Below are 22,558 nucleotides of genomic sequence, written 5' to 3'. Positions count from 1 at the left end.
GTATGCTTTGATGATGATCAAAGATTTTGGGTTTATATAAAGTTTATGAGAAACTTGTATTTCCAAAGAAGTGAGTGGGAGCACTATAGAATTTCTGATTAGTATATGTTGTTGACATATTGTTGATCAGAAATGACATAGAATTTCTGGAAAGCATATAGGGTTATTTGGAAAGTGTTTTCAATGGAAAACCTGGATTAAGCTACTTGAACATTGAGCATCAAGATCTATAAGGATAGATCAAAACGCTTAATAGTACTTTCAAATGAGCACATACCTTGACATGATCTTGAAGGTGTTCAAGATGGATCAGTCAAAGAAGGAGTTCTTGTCTGAGTTGTAAGGTATGAAGTTAAGACTTAAAGCTCGACCACGGCAGAATAGAGAGAAAGGACGAAGGTCGTCCCCTATGCTTAAGACATAGGATCTACAGTATGCTATGCTGTGTACCGCACCTGAAGTGTGCCTTGCCATGAGTCAGTCAAGGGGTACAAGAGTGATCCAAGAATGGATCACAGTACAGCGGTCAAAGTTATCCTTAGTAACTAGTGGACTAAGGAATTTTTCTCGATTATGGAGGTGGTAAAAGAGTTCGTCGTAAAGGGTTACGTCGATGCAAGCTTAACACCTATCCGGATAGCTCTGAATAGAGATACCGGATGCATATGATGGAGCAACAATTTAGAATAGCTCCAAGTAGAACAGTTATTTGGATTAGCTCCAAATAAAGCGTGGTAGCTGCATCTAGGAGATGACATAAAGATTTGTAAAGCACACACGGATCTGAAAGGTTCAGACCCGTTGACTAAAACCTCTCTCACAAGCAACATGATCAAACCCAGAACTCATTGAGTGTTAATCACCTAGTGGTGTGAACTAGACTACTGACTCTAGTAAACTCTTGGGTGTTAGTCACATGGCGATGTGACCTGTGAGTGTTAATCACATGGCGATGTGAACTAGATTATTGACTCTAGTGCAAGTGGGAGACTGTTGGAAATATGCCCTAGAGGCAATAATAAATTGGTTATTATTATATTTCCTTGTTCATGATAATCGTTTATTATCCATGCTATAATTGTATTGATAGGAAACTCAGATACATGTGTGGATACATAGACAACACCATGTCCCTAGTAAGCCTCTAGTTGACTAGCTCGTTGATCAATAGATGGTTACGGTTTCCTGACCATGGACATTGGATGTCGTTGATAACGGGATCACATCATTAGGAGAATGATGTGATGGACAAGACCCAATCCTAAGCCTAGCACAAAGATCGTGTAGTTCGTATGCTAAAGCTTTTCTAATGTCAAGTATCATTTTCTTAGACCATGAGATTGTGCAACTCCCAGATACCGTAGGAATGCTTTGGGTGTATCAAACGTCACAACGTAACTGGGTGGCTATAAAGGTGCATTACAGGTATCTCTGAAAGTGTCTGTTGGGTTGGCACGAATCGAGACTGGGATTTGTCACTCCGTGTAAGCGGAGAGGTATCTCTGGGCCCACTCGGTAGGACATCATCATATGCGCAATGTGACCAAGGAGTTGATCACGGGATGATGTGTTACGGAACGAGTAAAGAGACTTGCCGGTAACGAGATTGAACTAGGTATTGGATACCGACGATCGAATCTCGGGCAAGTAACATACCGATAGACAAAGGGAATTGTATACGGGATTGATTAAGTCCTTGACATCGTGGTTCATCCAATGAGATCATCGTGGAACATGTGGGAGCCATCATGGGTATCCAGATCCCGCTGTTGGTTATTGACCGGAGAACGTCTCGGTCATGTCTGCATGTCTCCCGAACCCGTAGGGTCTACACACTTAAGGTTCGGTGACGCTAGGGTTATGAAGATATGTGTATGCAGTAACCCGAATATTGTTCGGAGTCCCGGATGAGATCCCGGACGTCACGAGGAGTTCCGGAATGGTCCGGAGGTAAAGAATTATATATAGGAAGTGCTGCTTCGGCCATCGAGACAAGTTTCGGGGTTATCGGTATTGTACCGGGACCACCGGAAGGGTCCCGGGGGCCCACCGGGTGGGGCCACCTGTCCCGAGGGGCCACATGGGCTGTAAGGGGTGCGCCTTGGCCTATATGGGCCAAGGGCACCAGCCCCTATAGGCCCATGCGCCTAGGGTTTCCATGGGGAGGAGTCCCACTAGTGGAAGGCACCCCTAAGTGCCTTGGGGGGGAGGGAAACCTCCCCTGGCCGCCGCACCTAGGAGATTGGATCTCCTAGGCTGCGCACCACCCCCCCTTGGCCCTCCTATATATAGTGGGGGAGAGGAGGGATTTCAGACACCAGCCCCTGGCGCCTCCCTCTCTCTCCGTTACGTCTCTCTCCCGTAGTATAGGCGAAGCCCTGCTACTGTGATGCCCTGCATCCACCACCACGTCGTCGTGCTGCTGGATCTTCATCAACCTCTCCCTCCTCCTTGCTGGATCAAGGCATGGGAGACGTCTCCGTTTCGTACGTGTGTTGAACGCGGAGGTGCCGTGCGTTCGGCACTTGATCATCGGTGATTTGAATCACGACGAGTACGACTTCATCAACCCCGTTCACTTGAACGCTTCCGCTTAGCGATCTACAAGGGTATGTAGATGCACTCTCCTTCCCCTCGTTGCTAGTCTCTCCATAGATAGATCTTGGTGATACGTAGGAAAATTTTGAATTTCTGCTACGTTCCCCAACAATACCAGGGTTGGAAGTAACAGCATCTTCCATCTCTTGATCATCGTCCTTGGCGGAGATCTCAGAAGTAGCAGCACTGCAAATTTTGAAAGACCGTCAGTCGGCTCAGTGGATCGACCAAGGATCCGTCCACGGTCGACAAAGGAGAACAAGTTCTATCATTACCCAGAAATGGTGGGGACAGTCATCCTCATCTTGGGCAGAGCCTTGGGTGGCTTGGACGGTGCCGCGCGGGGGTGCTTGGGAGCTTTTTCAGTCGGCGCTGGAGAAGAAGTCCGAGGGCGCTTCGACGACTGCCCAACGGGAGCAGTCGCCTTACCACGTTCCCGCGCAGGGTCGTGTGTAAGCTTGGATCGCCTTTCCGAGCGGGGAGGTTCAGCTTCCTCCTCCTCTTCGCTGGGGTCGACGTCGTCGTCTCCCTCTCCTTCACCGTCAGATTCCCACTCCTCCTGTTCGTCTCCGCTCGCCTCCCCTTCCTCGGCCTGCCCCTGTGCTCCGTTGGGTGTCGAGTACATCTCTGTAGTTGCCTGGAGAATAGCAGACAAGTCGAAAGTCAGTTGACCGATTCAAAGAGAGCAAATGAAGAAGACAAGATCTCAGTCGGGAACACAAGGTCGGACCTGGTCCACGTCGTATGAACTGTCAAGAGGGGAAACCCTCCTGGCTCCTCGGGGGTTGTCTTTGTTCCCTGTGATGCTCGACAGCCACCCTTCCAGCATCTCGTCGGTGACCTCCTCTGGGTGAACCCGAGTGGTGTCGTCGAGACCCGAGTACAGCCACATAGGATGGTCACGAGCCTGATGCGGTTGGATGCGCCTCCGAAGGAAGACCTCCAGCAAGTCCATGCCGGTCACGCCCTCTCGGACAAGTTGAACCACTCGACCAACCAGCTCCTTGACTTGCGCCTTCTCCTCCGGCAGCACTTTCAGAGAGGCAGGCTTTTGAGCTCGGTCCAGAGAGAAAGGGGGGAGACCAGTCGACTGCCCTGGGGTCACCTGGTCTTGGCAATAAAACCAGGTCGACTGCCAACCACAGACCGACTCGGGAAAAGTGATAGACGGAAAAGAACTTTTACCCCTCATCTGGATCGCCAGGCCCCCGCATAGCTGGATCACTTGCGTCCGTTCGTCACTCGACTTGGCTTTCTTTACCGATTGGGAACGGCAAGTGAAGATGTGTTTAAAGAGTCCCCAATGAGGGCGGCAACCCAAGAAACTTTCGCACAAGGAAACGAAAGCCGCAAGATACACGATGGAATTGGGAGTGAAATGGTGGAGCTGCGCTCCGAAGAAGTTCAGAAAGCTCCGGAAAAAAGGATGAGGGGGTAGAGAAAATCCGCGATCGATATGGGTGGTGAGGAGGACGCACTCACCGTCACGAGGTTGGGGTTCGACTTCTCCCCCCGGGAGACGCGCAGCTTCATGGGGAATGACTCCCCCCTCGACCATGTCGTCAAGATCTTCCTGCCGAATCACCGAGGGCATCCAGTCGCCCTGGATCCAGTCCCTGGGTAGAGCAGTCCTCGAGGAAGATCCGCCCCGAGCGGACTTCTTCCCCTTCCCCTGCACCGCCGTCTTCTTCGCGCGCTCCAAAGCCGACGTCTTGTCCTTCACCATCATCGCCGGCGAGGCTCGAACGGACCTACGGCGCTAGGGTGAGAGCGGAGGTGGCAGAGGACCTTGCGGGGGGAGAAGGAAAAGCAAGAGCCCACTGTTGGGAGCCCCGAGCTGGCAACTTATAAGGAGCCGCTTCCGAGTGGCTGACCGGTAGGCCCAGGCGATCCCGTCAAATCCCGCAACAGGCGCGCGCGCGGTACGTGGCGAAAAAGGTGGCACGGAGATCGAGGAGCTTCCATCTTATCCCATCCGATTACTTCGGCCGCCCCCGTCCCGCTCGCTTCCCGAAATTCGAATCCCGCGAAATCCGCGGGCTGCAGAACAACTCATCAAACTGAAGAGCCCGCTCGTGCCGGCACTCGGTATCCCGCAAGTAAGGAAATTCACTCGACGAGAGACCAAGAATGGATCAAGGTGACCAAAAGAAGTTGACAACGTCATCCGTAACGATTGATCCAATACAAGACATTCATATAACGCTAAGAACCAGTCGGAAGGACCCCCAACTCCTTCCCCACTCGAACCTCGATCCATTCGGGGGCTAATGATGAAGCTATGTACCTAGGGTAGGGGCATGGACCTGTCCTAAGAGCCCTACCCAAGGACATCCCTGGAAGAAGTCACCTTTCAATCGACTTGAAGGTATCCCACTCGACGGATTCAAGACACTCGCCCAGGAAGCTACCACTCGACTACGAAGCCAACCACTCAACTGACAGGAGATCTAAAGTCACTCCGCAAGCAAACGGTCGGCCATTAAGTAGTCTTTATGGTCATCATAGCACTTTAATAGGGACGTTACCAGTAACGCCCAGTCTTAATGTATTTTAACCCTGCACTACTGAGGACCGGAGGGGTCTGGCGAACTCTATATAAGCCACCCCCCTCCTCAGTAATTCATACATACATAATCCAATCGACCGCCTCCGGGCACCGAGACGTAGGGATATTACTTCCTCCGCGAAGGGCCTGAACTCGTACATCCTGGTGTATTTACAACTTCTCCATAGCTGAGATCTAGCCTCTCAATACATACCCCCCTACCTTACTGTCAGAGTTAGAACCACGACACTCCCTGCTGCACTTATTAGCACCGTGGACCAGGAAATCCATCCACACATCGAAGAGCACCTGCAATGAGTTTTCTTGCGCTTTACTTGCTTGTCATTCCAAACCAGTGCACGGGCAACGGCGATTGCATAAGAGACACGGGGAACTTCATCGGTGGCATCTGGCCTCTCTTCTTGCACCATGTCCGCAAGCTTCTTCTTGTCCCGGAGACTGGTGCGGGAATTAGGGTCTTCATACATGCGGAACAAGTTGCCGCAGCTGGGAGCAGGGTGCTCTTGGCCTTCTTTGGACCATATGCTGACCAGATTCTCGCAGGTTAGTCGGTACAATTTACTCTGAGAAAGGCCCAGTAACATGTAGGGACGTTCCACCAAGAGGAACATCATGTAATTGGACATCACCCTGATAGACTCCTCATAGAATGCTTCGTCTTCCATGGGCTCTTCTGTTGCTTTCTTCCGATTCTCGTGGAGGAGGAAGAGGTCGGTGGCGATGTGCCAGATAATGACGCCCTCTTGGAACTCAACGCCTAGTTTTCTTTTTAGATCTTCAAACATATCTTCATCCAGATTACAAGCCTTGAGTGCCTCCTCGCCCCATTTTTTTCCTGATAATGCCCTGTGTGCTCACTTTCCCATCGTTGACCAATTTCTCTATGTACAGCATCAACCTCTGTTTCAGCTCCTCTGGAAACTTGACGGTCCACGAGTGATGCTCCCTGTCCCACCACTCCTGGGCTCCCACCATGTTGACAAATCTACCCAATAGAGGACTGTTCCTTTTGCTGGGACGACTGCACAAGTGCAACATGTTATACTGCCCCACAGTGCCCGACCACCTCCTTGCTGGCCTCAACCATGTGCTAAGTCCCATGACCTTTATGAGGCGGTGAAGAGATAAAATCCGACGACGAAGCCGATCCCATCCCCCTCCACAGAGAACTTCATGTTGAAGCCAACTCCATCTTGTGCCACAAAGGAAGGGGAGTGTCCAACTTGACCCAAGTGCACTCAGCAGAGATCTCATCTCCAGGAGTAAGGCACTGCCCAGTAAGATGTAGGTGATCAGAACATCCACTCTGCTGTGACCAGCTTTGCCACTGAACTGGAACAGCAAAAGCGAGGCAGCGGCGGCAGCAGGCGAGACTATGCAGACACAATAACCAAATAAATTGTGGACGACGGCTGCCTTGGTGTAGAGGATGTCATACATCAGGGAAAGCTCCAACTCCATCAACACATACCTCTGTTCATATGTGAGGTGTTCAAGTACTTTGGTCTCACGGTTGTCTTCACCCATGCCGCTTGACGAATCAACAGCTGCGTGCTTGCAGATGTGGAACAGGGAGTGAGCATGCCACATAAGGAATTCTTCTTCGTCGATCTTCCCCTTGAATCCCCCTTGGGGGGGGTCTATCATCAAGGTAAAAATGACATTTGGCGCGTGGTTCCTTCTTAAGGGAGCTTGGGATGCTGTCCATGTTGCTGCCCTTCAGTGCTGCTGTCCTCTCTCCGTACTTGAGAACACCTACGATGAACATCAAGATGACAGCAAGCACAAACATGTCCTGAGTGCCGATGTAAGGTTTGTAAAGGACGTAGACAGCTCCCGCAGCCTGCAGACCAAGAGTTAGCAGGTGTTGCAGCCAGAGTCTGTTGTCCTCGAGTGAGTAGGCGGTGATGTTGTCTGGGCCGCCAAGGTGCAACAAGAGAAACGGTGCCCAAAACGCGACGAGACGATGCTCGCGACGTGTGGCACCGTCGAAAGAGAGGTGACCGAGAGCATATATTGCAGTGGCATCAGCCAGCTGGTATGCCAGCCAGAGGATGGACCTGAACAGCCGCCAGGATGTTTCACGCCGACGTATCCCGGCTAACAAGAGGAGGAGGACTTGCAGAGTGAGGCTCACCAGCACCAGGCTCTGAACCGCCCACGCATTCCAGAAGTCTATAAGCCCTCCAGCCATTGATCTTGTCCTGCATGCACTGCGTGAAATGAATTTTCACCGCAGGATCGGCATAGCTGTTTCGTTAGACATAAGAACCTAATTAAGGCAGCTAAAGTAGATAATCTCAATCAGAAAATGACTAGCAATTTGTTTACACATACCAAGTGATAGCACAATTGCAGCGAGCAGCACAGGTTCAGACTTCAGACTCAGGCAAGTGTCCGGCCAGCAGTGAAGCAGGAAGTACAAAGGACACTCAATACTCCCTGCTACTAGTAGACTGAACAAGGTGGCTAACTACTGACATGAAACTAAGACAGACGTTAGCCATACTATATATAGGCCATCATCTCATAGTTCTCATTACCATTTGTTATTGTGGAGACCGCCCAACTCTGGAGAAAGCGGCATCTAGTAATTCCCTGTTATGAAAGCATTAGTTGATACCTCCCAACTATGACACTGCTACCTAGCATTATTAGAGAGTAAGTGATCAAGTACTAGTACACAGTCAAGTCAACATACATGCGATTTTTATTTTCACGCCGCAGGAGCTAGCCAACAAGGAGGGCCAACTAGCTGTCCACTAGTTCTCAAAAAAAAAAAAACTGTCCACTTTCAGCAGGTAGCCAAAGAATCAAGAAATTAAGAACAGTGATAACAGTGAGGAATCACATGTGAAGGTACGTGCTGGATGTGTCCATCAGGCCAACTCATCATTTGTTAGCTTGTCCATACTAAATTAGGAATGAAAGACGAATTAGGTGGATAAACACAGTCTCAAGCATGTGCCTACATGTGATTCCTCATGTGGTTTTTTTTATTGTTGAGACCATGCAGTGCACAAGCTGCATTCAATCAACCAACAATACTATACTCCAAGAGCATGTCATGGCATAGGAGGTAGTTAACAGCGTGGCCAGTCCAAGCCACAGCATGAAGGCAAGGAGGGTGAATCCCCCTCTGTGGAGCACGAGCAACCGAGCAATGCATGGTTGTAACAGGGAATTGGAGATTTATTCCTGGAGAGAGGCGTTGAACACTGGGTGCTGTGAAGAAGATAGGTACAAACTAATGGATTTACCACAATGTTTTTATGATCAATAATAAAACATACGCTCGTTAGACAGGCCAAAATAAGTGTCATAGGTCCAATCCATAATCGAAATGCATATATAAGAGTGCAGTGAAATGTGACAAGTGGCGATACCTGTAACAGCAGCATTAGTACTGGCTGTACCAAAGTCCAAGCAGGAAGCAGGTGATGGCTGCTTTCTGAGGAGGTGGATGGCACAGGCACTACACACTGAAGTAGCAGGCCTGCCAAGTGCAGAGCTTTCTTGTCAGGATCCGAACCTGAAACATGAAGAATCAACAGTTAACTCTGAAGAATGCAAGACACAACTCATTTTGTTACAGCGCCGTGTACAACCTACCGATTTGCACCGCTGGGCAATCTCACTGTGATTGGGGATCATCCGATCATGCATCCAATGCTACCAGCTTCCTATACATCACTGTTAACTTTTCGACAACGGCCTTGCTGCACTTTAGCTTTAGTTTTACCATTTTCTATTACCTCCAGTTGTAAGCTTAATAGGTTCAGAGCAGCACTGGGCTTCTCTCATTGTATTCGGGTTAAATCCGGGCCGCCACTTGTAGTGTGAACGTGGATTTTTTAAGCACAGGCTTTCAGACACCTCTTATCCTTACCCTTCAGTCTTGCTTTGAGATCTGTGCTACACAACTAACTCAATACATGAAATTGTCTTTTTTGTTTCTTCAAAACCAAACAACATACGAACTTTGAACTTTGCAGGACAACAAAACACTCTTACTACAATGTGGGTAAAAACTTTCAGATTTTTTCATCTGAAATAAATATACAAAATGAGATTTTTTCGAGTAAAAAATAATACTTTTAGTATATATAATTCACAAAAAAATCTGAAAGTTTTTCCCACATTCTAGTTTGAATGTTTTGTTGTCCTGCAAAGTTTCAAGCTCATATGTTGTTTCATTTGGAAGAAACAAAAAAGAGAAAAGTTCTTGCACGAATCTTGATGAAGAAATGGATGGCTAGATAAGGGGGTGTTCCAAAGCCTATGCTTTCTCAAATGTTAACCCTTGTAGTGGTATGGCCTCAACTTGACTCTGTAATCGAATTTATCCCAGTAAAAGCACTCCCAAAGTTAGCTATTTTCTCTGTGCTATCATCCGAATCCTACAGCTAGAATCTGAAATTCAGTTGCGAAAATACAGAAACTGAAACCATATCATATTCAAATGCGGAAAAGGGAGAACCCGCAGGGAGCACCGCATTACAGGGCGAGCACCGACCTCGCGCCTCCCCTCCCTCCACGTGCAGCACTATGGCAACAACGACGCTGTCGCCGACCACCAGGCTCTGCGCAACACGCGGCCACAGTGGGAGGATGGATGGGGATAGTCCGTGTCCACCGCCATTGGTAGGTCTCATCTGAAGCCTCAAGCAAGAGCATTACAGCGCCTCGTGGTTGAAGGAATAAACACTTCTTCCCGAGAACGAACGAACTAGATTGGGGATTGGTTCTACGTACTGAGAACAGGCACTGAATGCTAGGTCCCACAGAAATCCTCCTTGCTTCCCAAAAAAATGCATGGTTGACTTGTCACCGTCTCTAAAGTTACCTGACGCACTGAAGAACCTGAAAGGTCTCACTATTGAAGTTGGTTTCGTTTTTTCCTTTTTTGATGTGGATGCAGACTTGATTTCAAACTTTGTGGCCACCTGCGGTCTATTTTGTCAAAAAGCAAAAATAAACAAACAATGCATTGACCGTTGATATCAGGATAACCTTCAGTATTATCAGGATATCTTTGCCTCGTCCTGTGGTATCATGGAAATTGGAAAAAAATAGGTGGACAAATGGAAATAGTCAAAGAAACTTGCATGCTTTCTCACTGGTCAGTACACATGATTAAAAAAAACAGAGGTACCTGGCTCATATCACCAACCCAAAGAAACTTCCCAAACTACTGACCCATACAGTGTGCCTAATTGCCTATTACTTGCAGTTGGAATATAAAAAATAACAGTGAAATTTATACTATTTCAGAGTTGTCCAAAAAGAAGAAGAAAAATATGGTATTTCCGAAAGGAGAACAGGCTCAGCTCACAACCTGTACCTACTCTGCTGACCCATGCATGCGCTTCGAGTGTTGGATAAAAGACTAGGCAATTAATCAGCCGCTATTCTTCTGAAAACGCTTGTTACTTGTGACCATGCGATGTGGCCTCTGTACCTCACACTGAACGATGTAGCTGTAGTGAGGCGGCAGGTGGGATGTCCATGCATGGACCTTGAATTTCCCTCGAAGCATCACACTTCCAAAGAGAAGATCTTGCGCGCTCATCATCCTCCGAGCTTCAGGTCCAGTTTCAGCAGAACATGTCTCGTAGTCAAGAAACAACACGACACATTTATTCACCCTCCTGAGACTGAGATATGTTGGCTCCACCATCTGCCAAGGAAGAGTGAAACGATCCCCATACACTGAGATGTTTGTCTTGTTCAAATTCCTGAGGGCTGCAAGGACCATGCTCCAGAAATGGGGGTTAAAATTTGGTTTCAGTATTCCACTGATGATGTTTGCAGACATGAAGCACCCACTCGTCAAATTGGCCATCTCCATGGCCATTGATGCGAGCTTCGGGTGGTCCTCTGCTCTCGTGCTCCCAAAGGAACGCACCTTGAAGAAGTACCAGTATGCTTCCTGAGTTAAGAACTGTAATCTAAGGGGTTCTGTGGTTCCAAAGCTTGCGATCTTGTCAGAGCAGCTCACAATTATCATCTTAATTCCACTCGTGATGCGACTTTTCGCAGTTGAATATAACCTCTTCCATACAAGCTCCTCAATATCCAGAAGTAGCTCAATGATGATCAATGTCCTTCCACCGCCCATCCCATGGTTTTGATGCTTGACTCTACCTCCATCTCTTAGGATCTCTACACTTGCATCTTTAAGATCATCTCAATTGAAAAACAAAATTTGAGAGAAGTGGTTGCGGACCCTTTCATCGTTGCATACATGCTCGACCAGGGTGCTCTTTCCAACTTTCCTGGGACCGACGATTGGCAAGACAGCCAAATGATCAGCAGCACCAGGAGCAGTCTCTGCTTGCAACAGGAAGTTCATCACAAGTTCCATCTCCATTTGTCGTCCAAACATGCATTTATCCAGCAGCAGATACATGTTGTACGGTTGACGGTCCAGACGTGGGTAACTGTTTAGAAATATGATGAACTCACTCACATCTTCAATTGTGTTCCGCATGCTGCCAAGAACTTTCTCCAGCAGCTCAGCTTGTGCTGCACCTTCACTGTTGCCACTGCAGAAACATACACGCTTTGCAGGGTTGAACTTAGATGGGGCAAAAGAGTAATCTTTTGTCCTGTCATCTTCATGGGCTCGGCAACTGAAGAGATCGAGGGTGTAATACCCCCTGTACATCGCCTGTCTCAGTATGCTGAGTTGATGCAGCATGGCCTGGTTTGTGATGAGCCGGTCATCTGCCTCCTCGACGACGACATGAAGCCGCAGTAGCAGCCGTTGCAGGCTGTGCAGCCTCTCCTCCTCAGTTGCCTCCGCTGACCGCTGCTTCAGGTATCTGTCCACCAGGAAAGATATGGATCTATCGGCAAGCTCACCCATAGCAGCAGAAATAATACCTCCATGTATGTGTGTTTGAGAGCCCGCTCGGTTTACATATATCTGAAACTGGGTGAACTGCCAAAGCTGGGTGAAGCTATATATATCTGAAACTTCTCAGAGGACTTGCCCAAGGACAGACACTATGGGTCTTCATCTTTATTTCTCCGTTGAAGCCGTGTTTTTCTTTTCTTTGATCAAAGAGTTGAATATGAGGTTGTATAAACCGAAAGAGACATGTGTGTAGAAGTTTGTGTCTTATCTTTTCTGGCTTGGAAGAAATTTGGAAATGGTCATCTAGTGACCTCTGCTAGTCTAGAAGGAGCAGAAAAAAAATGAAGAGCCCTTACTTTTCTGCAGTTGCTACTTGCTACTCAACCTTCCGCCGGACAGTGTATATCCCTTTCCTGCCTGGCAAACATTTCAAAGCATGAAACTGACCCTGCGATGACTTTGCAAACCCGGAGACCGGAGTGATGATTGAGCAAGCACAAAACATTCAGAATTTTCTCCTGTTTGTGGTATTGACAGATAACGGTGTTTCGCGACCTGCCAAGGGTCAGCAAACTGCTTGCTTCTTCCGTTGTACTATCCAGTGTTCCAACATTAACCTCTTTGTTGATGCTGCTATTAGAATTGAGTTATAAAAGAACTAACGCGGCTGCTGTGTCCGCTGAAGGGATGGTTTGCCTCTATGCCCTGAGAGGTGGACGTGTCGATGGAACAATGCTTGCTTGCTGTTGTCGGAGAGAAAAGCGACGGCAGTGCCAGCCCTTACAGCTGCTGAAAAACTAAAATGGAGTTGGCCGCGAACACCTCCAGCCCCAACGTGCCCTCTGGCACCATCAACGTCAACTCCTTGATGCCAAGCCCCTGTTTTCTCCTATGCTGGTTGAAATATTCTTCTGTCCTGAGCTGCGGCTGTACTTTTTGATGTATGCCACACTGACACTGCTATTTTATGTTCAGCCAGATTTAATTGCAGTGACAATTTGTTTCATTTCAGTGAAGATGGAAAATGTCAGAGAGCCTGTAGATCTAACCACAAAGACTAACAAATTATAAGTAGTAGTCTCAACGAGTAGCAGGAGATCATATCACCTTTGCTTCTGAAATGGAATGAATCGTATGGTCCGTTGAAATTCAGATAGTACTGGATTGTGGGAAACTCACTGAAGCACCGTGGCGTGGTCGGCCCGGTCGGCCCTCCTCCGGCTGCGTGGTCTTCCTACGCGGCTCATCGGAGAGGCGCCGAGGTAGTCGGAGCCGACCTGGTCGCTCCTCTCTCATCCCATCCCTGCGCTGCACGCCCACGGCGACCGCCGTCGGCGACCAACCACAGCGGCGAGCAGCGACGGGGATGCTACACGCCCAGCGTACGGGTAGCTGGATCGGAGACGCAGCGGCCGGTCCGAGCCACGGCAGGGAGGCGCTGAGGGTTGGTCGCCGGTCGGTCTCCGCCATTGGAGGTTCGGGAAGGAGGAGATTGGGGGGTCGATTCCAACCGAGAGGCGCTGACGAATGGGCCCCACGAGTCAGCCCAAATTTCAAAGAAAGTATGTTCATTATCATCTAAAAAAAAGTACTACTTCTCTATTTGTATTATCAAAACCAGAGCACTAATAGTACACCAGGAAATGAAATATATTTTCAAAGCATGTTTATTTGGGATGTTGATATTATTCGTACAAATTTAGTCCAACTTAAAAGAAACTAAACACAATCCAAATAGTACTACATGATTTATAGATGGAGGGAGTATTCGCTGAGTGCGTAGAAATGCAGGATTGTGAATCCTTAGGATTCTCGGCCAACATCTATATCTTCTATATCTAAATAGCTAGCCTCCACTAACATATTTCTCTCAACATGCAAGCATGTCATCTCATCAAGCAACATGCATAAGAAAAAGTCCACCTCAGCATGCAACTATTCATATTAAAAATCCACTACAACAGCATGTAAAATTTCATTTTATTATGCTATTTACATTTAATTCTTATATACTTTCAGAAACTATTGTTTCAAAATTCATATTCCATATAATCAAAATCTCATTAAAATATTGCAAACATTCCCGTAACAACGTGCGGGGTATCATCTGGTTACTCATAGTTTTTTAAACCGCATAGATGATCGAATCAGTGAGCCTGTTAGTTCAGGTTTTCACTAGTCGAAACAAAATTAAAGGGAATCATTATTTTGAGATGGAGAGAATATATGAGTAGTTTTTACCGCAACTAAGTAACCAACACAGCACATCAATATGTACTAACTAAATACTTTCAATAAGAAGTACAATCATAATAAAAACTGTTGGTGCTGGGACGCTTGCATCATGCTCGGATTCATAATATATAAGAACCGTTGATCCATGAAATCGAAGTACCGAATTTTCGTAAACACACTGAAGCGCCGCAGCTTGCATGGCGTGGTCGGCCGTGGAATCCGAGGCTTCGACAGGCCCACCGGCAGACTGGTCTTCCTAGGAACTCCTAACAAACCTAGGCGCATCCCCTCCGAAGCCACGAAGACCACAACGACTGTGAAGCTACACACTGTAGGCACTACTGGAATCAGTTTCTTTGTCGTCTGCCATAGCAGACGGCAAAGGCATAGATCCCGGATGGCAAACTTCTTTACCGTCTGCTAGCAGACGGCAAACTGTCCGTCTGAACACGTGCCAGCAAAGGCCTTCTTTGTCGTCCGCTTCTTAGAAACGGACGGCAAAGGATTGTGCCATCCGCCATCCGAAGCCAACAGACGATAAAGACAACGGACGGCAGTGGGGTGGGGTCAGAGCCGTTAGGGGGTTAACGGCGCTCTTTGCCGTCCGCTGACGGACGGCAAAGAGCTCAGCTAGGCCAGCACTGGGAAGCTGCCACGTGGCCAGCTATGTTGTCTGCCAGCAGACGGCAAACTGACCAAATAGGCAGCCAGTGTTCCCAGTTTCTACAGGTAGCTGCCACATGTCCTCTTTGCCGTCCGCTAGCAAACGGCAAAGAGGCTATATATCCGATGTTTTTATTTATATCCATTTAATTTCACTGAAATTCACACACAGATATACATATTTTTTTCATAGGCACACATAGCTCCATCCATGACAACATACATACATAAGAAACACAGTTTCATCCATACATCTTACACTAATATCACAATGTTCATCCAACACATTGTTCCATGCATCCATATAACAAGTTCCACATTATTCTTCGATACAAACGAAAAGAAGAACAGGGAAACAAGCACTCCATCCATGCAAGCTTTCATATAGTGAATTAAATCTGTAAAATGGGAAACAAGAAAGTTAGAAGAAGAAGAAGAAAACTAGAAGAAGAAAAAGAAGAAGAAGAAGAAGAAGAAGACTTCTTCTTCTTCTTCTTCTTCTTTTCTTCCTATTCCTTCTTTTCCTCCTCTTCCTTGATTTTCTTCATCTTATTATGTCATTTGTGGACTAAATAGGCTAAACTATGTCATAAATGGACTAAATAGGCTCAATAAGAAGAAAAATTCCATTTTGAGCTAACGTAACAAATTATGCCATTTTGACCTAACTAAGCTTATTGAGTCATTTTAGAGGACAACAAGCTAAGTATATGACATTTATGAGGTTATCAAGGTTATGATGCCATTTACGAATAAAAACAAGTAAGAGGAGGAGAAGAAGAAGAAGAAGATTCTTCTTCTTCTTCTTCTTCTTCTTTTCTTCTTATTCCTTCTTTTCTTCCTCTTCCTTGATTTTCTTCCTCTTCCTTGATTTTCTTCATCTCTTATTATGTCATTTGTGGACTAAATAGGCTAAAGTATATCATAAATGGACTAAATAGGCTAAATAATAAGAAAAATGCCATTTTCGAGCTAATGTAGCAAATTATGCCATTTTTGACCTAACTAAGCTTATTGTGTCATTTTAGAGGACAACAAGCTAAGTATATGACATTTATGAGGTTAGCAAGGTTTTGATGCCATTTACGAATAAAAACAAGTAAGAGGAGGAAAATAAATAAAAAGAAGAAGAAGAAGAAGAAGAAGAAGAAGAAGAAGAAGAAGAAGAAGAAGTCTTTTCTTCCTATTCCTTCTTTCCTTCCTCTTCCTTGATTTTCTTCATCTTATTATGTCATTTGTGGACTAAATAGGCTAAATTATGTCAAAAATGGACTAAACAAGCTAAATAAGAAGAAAAATACCGTTATCACGGAGGTGTAGGAATGGTCGGGGCTGCGCCAGTGGCAGACGGAGGTGAAGGGCCGGTCGGGGTTCCGACATTGGCAGACGCGGAAGGATTGGTCGATGCTTGTCGAGAGCCATGCTAAACCAAAGATCATTTCCAATAATGTCTCGTTAGCATGATGCAAACTGGAATGTGAATAGTAGTAACTAAAGACCATTCAAATCAAACTCACTGTGGTCACCGGAGCAATCTGGGGCATCGACGGAGGGGCCTGACCCTTTTTCTCGCACATGGTCTGCACATTTGGTTCTCACGAGTCAGTCATATTAGTTAGTAATGCAAACATTACGTGCATGATTGGGCTAATATGCACGAGAAACGTACCACGATGAGCTCGTATATGGCCCTGTTAGACGCGTCGTCCCAGTTCCTCTCCTCCTCCAACAGCTTAGCCGTCCTCTCATCCATCTCCCTCTCCCTCTCCGCCGCCTCCCTTTTTGCCTCCTCCAAAAGCGTCTGGGTCTTCAACCTCTCTTTCTCAACCAATGCCTGCAAACACAGCACTCCTCGTTAGCAGTGTAATCATCGACGGACGCACACACAATGTAATGGAGGAAAGGTGAGAGAGTCCGTATAACTAACCGCCATGGAGAGCTCCACGGGCCGTGCACGAGGCGTTATCTCAAGATCAGAGCTACTCAGGCGCTTCTTGATCCGCGGGAGAGTCTTAGGACAACGTATCAGTCCATCACCAATGGCTCGAGAGCCATGGGACCTCCTGCCACCATATATCATCACCAGCTCTGTATCAAAAGGATCCTGGCTCGGGTTAAAGTCCTCCCCTTTCCTCGCCTTCCCCTCATCTCTGTACTTCACAAGCTTGTGGTGGGAGGAGATGTTGGTGAAGCTCTCTAGATGATCTAGGCCAGACTCCGTGAATGGCTTGGCCTTCTTGTACGGGGCCATATGGGCCATGCCATAGAGGTCGAACAGACTTGGCACACGCTTCTTGTGGTGGTGCGCCTGAGAGAGAGGAAAAAATTATTAGTTAAGGGCTCAAGCTAGCATGAAGAATGATATTGCTATGTAAATAGGTCATTTTGGAGCTAAGAAAGGTTATTATGTCATTTTCGAGGAAAATAAGCTAAGCTTAGGTGATATTCGAGGTAACCAAGATTATTATGCCATTTTTGACCAAAGTGTTGGGGAACGTTGCAGAAAACAAAAAATTTCCTACGGTTTCACCAAGATCCATCTATGAGTTCATCTAGCAACGAGTGATCGGATTGCATCTACATACCTTTGTAGATCACGCGTGGAAGCGTTCAAAGAACGGGGATGAGGAAGTCGTACTTGACGTGATCCAAATCACCGGAGATCCTAGCGCCGAACGGACGGCACCTCCGTGTTCAACACACGTACGGTCAGCGTGACGTCTCCTCCTTCTTGATCCAGCAAGGGGGGAGGAGAGGTTGATGAAGATCCAGCAGCACGACGGTGTGGTGGTGGATGCAGGGGTCACCGCAGCAGGGCTTCGCCGTTCTACTGCGAGAGGGGGAGGTGTAGCAGGGGAGAGGGAGGCGCCAAGACTCAAGGGTGCAGCTGCCCCTCCCTACCCCCCTTTATATAGGCTCCCCTAGGGGGGGCGCCGGCCCTAGGAGATGGGATCTCCTAGGGGGGCGGCGGCCAAGGGTGGAGTAGCCCCCAAGGCAAGTGGGGCGCCCCCCCACCCTAGGTTTTCCAACCCTAGGCGCAGGGGGTGGGCCAAGGGGGGCGCACTAGCCCACTATGGGCTGGTTCCCCTCCCCACTTCAGCCCATGGGGCCCTCCGGGATGGGTGGCCCAACCCGGTGGACCCCCGGGACCCTTCCGGTGGTCCCGGTACAATACCGGTGACCCCCGAAACTCTCCCGATGGCCGAAACTGCACTTCCTATATATAATTCTTCACCTCCGGACCATTCCGAAACTCCTCGTGACGTCCGGGATCTCATCCGGGACTCAGAACAACTTTTGGGTTACTGCATATCATATCTCTACAACCCTAGCGTCACCGAACCTTAAGTGTGTAGACCCTACGGGTTCGGGAGACATGTAGACATCACCGAGATGGCTCTCCGGTCAATAACCAACAGCGGGATCTAGATACCCATGTTGGCTCCCACATGCTCCTCGATGATCTCATCGGATGAACCACGATGTCGAGGATTCAAGCAACCCTGTATACAATTCCCTTTGTCAATCGGTACGTTACTTGCCCGAGATTCGATCGTCGGTATCCCAATACCTCGTTCAATCTCGTTACCGGCAAGTCACTTTACTCGTACCGTAATGCATGATCCCGTGACCAGACACTTGGTCACTTTGAGCTCATTATGATGATGCATTACTGAGTGGGCCCAGAGATACCTCTCCGTTATACGGAGTGACAAATCCCAGTCTTGATCCGTGTCAACCCAACAGACACTTTTGGAGATACCCGTAGTATACCTTTATAGTCACCCAGTTACGTTGTGACGTTTGGTACACCCAAAGCACTCCTACGGTATCCGAGAGTTACACGATCTCATGGTCTAAGGAAAAGATACTTGACATTGGAAAAACTCTAGCAAACGAACTATACGATCTTGTGCTATGTTTAGGATTGGGTCTTGTCCATCACATCATTCTCCTAATGATGTGATCTCGTTATCGATGACATCCAATGTCCATAGTCAGGAAACCATGACTATCTGTTGATCAACGAGCTAGTCAACTAGAGGCTTACTAGGGACATGTTGGTGTCTATGTATTCACACATGTATTATGATTTTCGGATAACACAATTATAGCATGAATAAAAGACAATTATCATGAACAAGGAAATATAATAATAATCCTTTTATTATTGCCTCTAGGGCATATTTTCAACAGTCTCCCACTTGCACTAGAGTCAATAATCTAGTTACATTGTGATGAATCGAACACCCATGGAATTCTGGTGTTGATCATGTTTTTCTCTAGGGAGAGGTTTAGTCAATGGATCTGCTACATTCAGGTCCGTATGTACTTTACAAATATCTATGTCTCCATCTTGAACATTTTCACGAATGGAGTTGAAGCGATGCTTGATGTGCCTGGTCTTCTTGTGAAACCTGGGCTCCTTGGCAAGTGCAATAGCTCCAGTGTTGTTACAGAAGAGTTTGATTGGCCCCGACGCATTGGGTATGACTCCTAGGTCGGTGATGAACTCCTTCACCCAAATTGCTTCATGCGCTGCCTCCGAGGCTGCCATGTACTCCGCTTCACATGTAGATCCCGCCACGACGCTCTGCTTGCAACTGCACCAGCTTACTGGCCCACCATTCAAAATATACACGTATCCGGTTTGTGACTTAGAGTCATCCAGATCTGTGTCGAAGCTAGCGTCGACGTAACCCTTTACGACGAGCTCTTCGTCACCTCCATAAACGAGAAACATTTCCTTAGTCCTTTTCAGGTACTTCAGGATATTCTTGACCGCTGTCCAGTGTTCCTTGCCGGGATTACTTTGGTACCTACCTAGCAAACTTACGGCAAGGTTTACATCAGGTCTGGTACACAGCATGGCATACATAATAGAACCTATGGCTGAGGCATAGGGGATGACACTCATCTCTTCTATATCTTCTGCTGTGGTCGGACATTGAGCTGAGCTCAATTTCACACCTTGCAACACAGGCAAGAACCCCTTCTTAGACTGATCCATATTGAACTTCTTCAATATCTTATCAAGGTATGTGCTTTGTGAAAGACCTATGAGGCGTCTTGATCTGTCTCTATAGATCTTGATGCCTAATATATAAGCAGCTTCTCCAAGGTCCTTCATTGAAAAACTCTTATTCAAGTAGGCCTTAATGCTGTCCAAAAGCTCTATATCATTTCCCATCAAAAGTATGTCATCCACATATAATATGAGAAATGCTACAGAGCTCCCACTCACTTTCTTGTAAACGCAGGCTTCTCCATAAGTCTGCATAAACCCAAACGCTTTGATCATCTCATCAAAGCGAATGTTCCAACTCCGAGATGCTTGCACCAGCCCATAAATCGAGCGTTGGAGCTTGCACACCTTGTCAGCATTCTTAGGATCGACAAAACCTTCCGGCTGCATCATATACAATTCTTCCTTAAGGAAACCATTAAGGAGTGTCGTTTTGACGTCCATTTGCCATATCTCATAATCATAGAATGCGGCAATTGCTAACATGATTCGGACGGACTTCAGCTTCGCTACCGGTGAGAAAGTCTCATCGTAGTCAACCCCTTGAACTTGTCGATAACCCTTAGCGACAAGCCGAGCTTTATAGATGGTCACATTACCATCCGCGTCTGTCTTCTTCTTAAAGATCCATTTATTTTCTATGGCTCGCCGCTCAACGGGCAAGTTAGTCAAAGTCCATACTTTGTTTTCATACATGGATCCTATCTCGGATTTCATGGCTTCCAGCCATTTGTCGGAATCCGGGCCCGCCATCGCTTCTTCATAGTTCGAAGGTTCACCGTTGTCTAACAACATGATTTCCAAGACAGGGTTGCCGTACCACTCTGGTGCGGAACGTGTCCTTGTGGACCTACGAAGTTCAGTAGCAACTTGATCTGAAGTTTCATGATCATCATCATTAACTTCCTCTCTAGTCGGTGCAGGCGCCTCAGGAACATTTTCTTGAGTTGCGCCATTTTCCGGTTCAAGAGGTAATACTTCATCAAGTTCTACTTTTCTCCCACTTACTTCTTTCGAGAGAAACTCCTTCTCTAGAAAGGATCCATTCTTGGCAACAAAGATCTTGCCTTCGGATCTGAGGTAGAAGGTATACCCAATAGTTTCTTTAGGGTATCCTATGAAGACGCATTTTTCCGACTTGGGTTCGAGCTTTTCAGGTTGAAGTTTCTTGACATAAGCATCGCATCCCCAAACTTTTAGAAATGACAGCTTAGGTTTCTTCCCAAACCATAATTCATACGGTGTCGTCCTAACAGATTTCGACGGAGCCCTATTTAAAGTGAATGCGGCAGTCTCTAAAGCATAGCCCCAAAAAGATAGTGGTAAATCGGTAAGAGACATCATAGATCGCACCATATCTAATAGAGTGCGATTACGACGTTCGGACACACCATTACACTGAGGTGTTCCAGGCGGCGTGAGTTGTGAAACTATTCCACATTTTCTTAAGTGTGTGCCAAATTCGTGACTCAAGTATTCTCCTCCACGATCTGATCGCAGGAACTTGATTTTCCTGTCACGTTGATTCTCAGCCTCACTCTGAAATTCCTTGAACCTTTCAAAGGTCTCAGACTTGTGTTTCATTAAGTAGACATACCCATATCTACTCAAGTCATCAGTGAGGGTGAGAACATAACGATAACCACCGCGAGCCTCAACACTCATTGGACCGCACACATCAGTATGTATGATTTCCAATAAGTTGGTTGCTCGCTCCATTGTTTCTGAGAACGGAGTCTTGGTCATTTTACCCATGAGGCATGGTTCGCATGTGTCAAATGATTCGTAATCAAGAGACTCTAAAAGTCCATCTGCATGGAGCTTCTTCATGCGCTTGACACCTATGTGACCAAGGCGGCAGTGCCACAAGTATGTGGGACTATCATTATCAACCTTACATCTTTTGATACTCACACTATGAATATGTGTAGCATTACGCTCGAGATTCATTAAAATAAACCATTCACCATCGGAGCATGACCATAAAACATATCTCTCATATAAATAGAACAACCATTATTCTCGGATTTAAATGAGTAGCCATCTCGAATTAAACGAGATCCTGATACAATGTTCATGCTCAAAGCTGGCACTAAATAACAATTATTGAGGTTTAAAACTAATCCTGTAGGTAAATGTAGAGGTAGCGTGCCGACGGCGATCACATCGACCTTGGAACCATTCCCGACGCGCATCGTCACCTCGTTCTTCGCCAGTCTCCGCTTATTCCGCAGCTCCTGCTTTGAGTTACAAATGTGAGCAACTGCACCGGTATCAAATACCCAGGAGCTACTACGAGTACTGGTAAGGTACACATCAATTACATGTATATCACATATACCTTTCGTTTTGCCGGCCTTCTTGTCCGCTAAGTATTTGGGGGTGTTCCCCTTCCAGTGACCACTTTCCTTGCAATAAAAGCACTCAGTCTCGGGCTTGGGTCCATTCTTTGGCTTCTTCCTGGCAGCTTGCTTGCCGGGCGCGGCAACTCCCTTGCCGTCCTTCTTGAAGTTCTTCTTACCCTTGCCTTTCTTGAACTTAGTGGTTTTATTCACCATCAACATTTGATGTTCCTTTTTGACTTCTACCTCTGCTGATTTCAGCA

General features: G+C 47.0%; 2 pseudogenes; both read right to left on the bottom strand.

Annotated features, from left to right (window-relative positions):
- Window positions 1-5,073: 5,073 nt before the first annotated feature.
- LOC125535095 lies at window positions 5,074-9,148 on the bottom strand (annotated as a pseudogene).
- A 162-nt stretch (window positions 9,149-9,310) lies between these two features.
- LOC125535093 lies at window positions 9,311-13,555 on the bottom strand (annotated as a pseudogene).
- Window positions 13,556-22,558: the final 9,003 nt, after the last annotated feature.

Source organism: Triticum urartu, chromosome 2 (assembly GCF_003073215.2).
Source record: "Triticum urartu cultivar G1812 chromosome 2, Tu2.1, whole genome shotgun sequence".
NCBI lineage: Eukaryota > Viridiplantae > Streptophyta > Magnoliopsida > Poales > Poaceae > Triticum > Triticum urartu.
This window is presented reverse-complemented; position numbering and strand designations above follow the sequence as displayed.